Here is a 5,116-nt window from a genome sequence, read left to right on the forward strand (position 1 = left end):
GCCTTGTCTTAGTTTATTTCTTGGGCCTAATGGTTTATTATAAAAGAAATCCCTAATTTATGGATTACGATCTCTCCATGCTATTGTCCCTTAATTAACACTATTGTCCCTTCCAAAAAGTTTTTTTTTTGTTTTTGCAATTATATTATATATTTAGGTAACCCTTAATTCTTAATATTGTTTCCCTTGTGTGTTCCTTTTGGCCCTCATTTGATTACATGTGGTTCGTTTACCTCTTTATTGTGTAAATTCCCTCTGCTTCATAAAGTTTTTAGACTTAGTTATTTCTTCTTAATTTTACTAGTGCTGTTTCTATAGTTCTTCCCTTCACTTAATTATGGTTAATCTTTCAAGGGTAAGGATAACCCTCCTTATATAATATTGATTATGTTATGAGCTTGATTCTCATTCCTAAATGTCAAGATGTGGACTACCCCCCTCATTAGTATTTTTTGTGGTGGTTCCCATAGCTTGTTTCAAATTTTTGCTCTTTTATCTCTATTAATTGTAGTAAATTTTCCTTTAGTTGTAGGACGTTATTCATTTGTTTATGAGAAGTTGAAAAGATCTTTCAATTATGGATTTAGAAGGTGACATGTGATACGACTTTTGCAGTATCCTCTTAATGGATTTTCAAAAATTTACTTGTGAATCTAGATGGTTGTCTATGTTCCTTGGTAAAGCAATAACATGCCAGGGGATACACGCATTACCTATCTACCCATTTGAAATGATGATATTCTTGTTAGATATCAATGCTCCACTCTCGTGTGACTATGCGGGAACCAGCTAACTCTACTTGTAAGCCCCCCATATGAGGAGAAGGCATTTGAGTAGCTCGGTTATCCGATAGGTCCTGGTTTGGACACCAGATGGGGGACATGTGTGGCCTGATGGTTGGATGACTTCAGATAGAGTTGGCACACCGCCAACTAGGTTACATGCAAGTGTGGGAAGGCATCCCATGACTGACCGCACTGAGGGTGGACGGAGCATTTCTCAGGGCAGCCCACTCTCAGGTTGTGGGGCCCGTTTGGAGCCCCAGATGATCTCGGATGGCTCTGGGCCAAATGGATTTTGTAGGTCAGTTGCTCTATTTTGCGCACTGGTTCTATCGTGTGGTTGGTGGTCTATTTCGGGACCGACCTCCAGTTGACCATTTTGGGCGGGCTGGGTCGGTCACCCAATTGGGTCTAACTGACTACGAGTGGTGGCTATATAAGAGCAAGCCCGTGAAGCCCATTTCATCACTAGCTATAGCAACCCTGATTCCTTAGCATCTAGCATCCGTCCTCTACTGTTTCCAGCTTGGCATTGAAGCTTCTTTCACAAGAGCGCACAGCTGGGAGGCAGCGCCATCTATTGTATCAGTTCTATAGTAATCAAATTTTTTATTCTCCATACTATCTGTTTTTCTCTCTTGCATACAAGATCCTGTTATCTGTTGAGCACAGACGTTGTATTGTTTTCTTACATGGTATCAGAGCCTGGACTCTAGCAAGAAGATTTGGTAGTGTGTTTCTATTTGCGAGCAGATTGTGAGAAAGTGGAAAGTTGGATGGCTCTATATACCAAGGGCAACATCTTGACCAAATTTTGTGATTCGGATTGGGTAGGAGACGTGGACAGCAGGAGATCAGTGACAGGTTATTGTTTCTCACTTGTATCTGGAGCTGTGTCATGGGTTAGCAAGAAGCAACCTACAGTTGCTCTTTCTTCTACCAAGGCCAAGTACAAATCTGCATGCTTTGCTTCTTGCGAGGCAGTGTGGTTGAGGAGGATTTTGGGGGACATGGATGCAGTGCAGAACAAGCCTACGTAGTTATCATGTGACAATCAGAGTTGCATGGTGATTGCAAAGAACCCTGTGTTCCACGCTCGCACAAGACACATTGAGATTCAATATCACTTTGTACGCGAGCTCATCATGGATGGAGAGGCTAACTTGGTGTACTGTCCAACTACAGAGAATGCTGCGAACATCTTCACGAAGGCTCTTGGAAGAGACTTGCTGGAGAGGCATCTTCATCGACTTGGCATTGGGTCGATAAAGTAAGTTCACTTGCAGGTGGACATTGACGGGGGGTGTTACATATCAATGCTCCACTCTCGTGTAACTACGCAGGAACCAGCTAACTCTACTTGTAAGCCCCCCATATGAGGAGAAGGCATTTGCATAGCTCAGTTATCCGCCGGTAGGTCCTGGTTTGGACACTAGATGGGGGCCATGTGTGGCCTGATGGCTGGACGGCTTCAGATAGAGTTGGCACACCACCAACTAGGTTACATGAAAGTGCGGGAAGGCATCCCATGACTGACCGCACTGAGGGTAGACGGAGCATTTCCCGAGGCAGCCCACTCTCAAGTTACGAGGCCCGTTTGGAGTCCGAGATGACCCGGATGGCTATGGGCCGAACGGTGACCACAGGTCATTTTGTGCACCGGTTCTATCGTGTGGTCAGTGGCCTATTTCGGCCGACCTCTAGTCGACCATTTTGGGCAGGCTGGGTCGGTCACCCAATTGGGTCTAACCGACTACGAGTGGTGGCTATATAAGAGCAAGCCCGTGAAGCCCGTTTCATCACTGGCTATAGAACCCCTCCTTCCTTAGCATCTAGCCTTCGTCCTCTACTGTTTCCAGCTTGCCATCGAAGCTTCTTTCACAGGAGCGCACGGTTGGGAGGCAGCACCATCTATTGTATCAGTTCTACAGTAATCAAATATTTGATTCTCCATACTATCTGTTTTTCTCTCTTGCGTACGAGATCCTATTATCTGTTGAGCACAGACGTTGTATTGTTTTCTTACAATTCTAATACCTCATTTTTCTTGGATGGTGGCAAGTAAGTGGACCATCTGACACAGTGCTATAACCCAATGCACAGTGAATTAATTTGGCATGCTGGTTAGTAGGTGACCATTTGACATAGGCTAGTAACCCAGTGTATGTTGCATTAGTAACCCAATGCATGCTGCATTAACCTTAACCTAGCATACACTCGGTTAGCTAGGCATCACTACAAGGGTTAAAATTTGAGATGAATTATATCATGCTAATCATTAAGAGATCCCCATTATTCACAAAATGTTCACCAAACCACCCCAGATTCACTGAACGGGAACTCAAAAATTAATGAAATTGGTAAATTTTGTGTTTAATTGAACCAAGGGAAAAATTATAAAATTGGGCATGTCTTAAGGGCTGTGACATACCTATAGTTCCCAAATTAGTCACAAGCACTAGAAATTGTGAAGTGGATCCTAAAACTAGCAAAAATAGTCACTACTTTGAATTAGGCATAACCCAATGCATGTTACATTATAATGCAGCGCACATTGAATCATTAACCTAGCACAAATGGGGATGGTAATCCAACACACATTGGGTAACCTAATTGATTGGTAGCAAGCACTATCTGACTTGACTAATGTGGCTTGGCTACCTACCTCAGGTAATGTTCCTGAGGTCTAGAAGAATGCTTGCATCTGAACCTGAACCAAAAGATAGCACTTCCAATACATCCTATCTGACCAAGTGCCTAGTTTAGCATCAATTCAATATGGGAATTTAGCATTGAGCTCACACTCAATACACGGACCATCCGAAGCTGATATATCAAGATCAAAGGATTCCATGACTTTTGACAAAGAAATGGGTGAAAACCCAAATCTCGAGGCCTCTTTGGCTCCTAACTCTAGGTTGGTCTGACCCCAATCCCCTACGATGTCCAGTACAGCCTCTCAAATTAGGGAAACCTTCTCTAATATGTTGGGGAGGTTTGGATGGTCTGACCCCGACATGGTGAACACAATTTGCAAGGAAAACTAGTGTGCAATGGATTTGTAGGGCCCACCATCATTGACTATGCATGACGCCATGCGGAGTGCAATACTGGTGAGCTCTTTGGCACCACATGCATGCTCCTATGAGGGAGCACCCTCATTTTGTGACAGTTTTGAGCCAAGGATGCCAAGTAATGATTATGGCACAATTGGGTGAGAAGACTGATGAACCTAGAAAGGATACATTACCTAGGATGTCGACTTCTCAACCCCCTTTAGATCAAACCTAGGGAAGTATCTCAAAAAATATTCTCTACCCCGTGACTACTCCCTATAACCTAAGTGTGCCTATGCCCAAGCCACCACCAATGCAGCCAATAATACCAAGCCCACCATGTATGCTAGCCCCAAGACCTACTGGGTCAGGAACCACCAATCCCACTTTTGTCCAACCTATGAATTTTTATAAATTCTCCTCCAGTATAGCCCACTTATAAAGCAATTCTCTTGCCACCAATATGTCCTCATGTGCTACAAATGGTGCCATTGACAAAGCCATGATGATCCTAGTGGCACTAGGAAGGGGGGCCATGCCACCAACCTTCCCTGAAAGGGAGTAAGCTGGTCACAATCTCCAAACTCATCTCACAAAGTTTTTAGGTGAAGGAGACCGAGTGTCCCATGTGGAAGGATTTGAGTAGATCTATAAAACCTTTAGGGACATTGGAAACCTAAATAAGGTCAATGCTTTTGGGCTGATTGCAAGGCAAGACGATGTTGTAGGGCTCCAAACCCTGAGGAAAAAATCAATTGGGACATGCTATAATGATCATTCATAGTGATTTTTGCCCCCAGTGGTCCCAAATGGAGCCCCATTAACCAATCATACGAAGTCAAGTAGAGGGAGACCAAGTCCCTTATTGACTACATTGCTTGAATTAAGCACCTAAACTCATGATGTGAGCCACACAAAAGAATGAGTGATGCACAACTCTTGCCACACTTCCTCATAGGGTGGGACTCAAAGATCCATGACCCTCTCTTTGCAATGAACCCCATGGCATTTGAGCTATGTAGCAAGACCACTATATGCTTAGGTGACAACATGTAGGAGAAGTCCCAAGGAGAGAAGTCACAAGCAACTTCCTTAGAAGTGTCCCAAGCTGCTACGAGCACTAGTTTATTTGAAGCCAAGGATACAACTCTGCCCACCAAGGGAGTTGGCCACCAACTTTTGTTGAATCAGCTAAGCCAACAACTCAAGGGAGGATCGACAAAGGAAGGCCCTAGAAATCCTCACCTATTTCCAAGGGAAGGTAACATATGGTGTGGC

Source organism: Dipteris shenzhenensis, chromosome 30 (genome assembly GCF_047967505.1).
Source record: "Dipteris shenzhenensis isolate YYH24624 ecotype China chromosome 30, Dip_SZ_1.0, whole genome shotgun sequence".
Lineage (NCBI taxonomy): Eukaryota > Viridiplantae > Streptophyta > Polypodiopsida > Gleicheniales > Dipteridaceae > Dipteris > Dipteris shenzhenensis.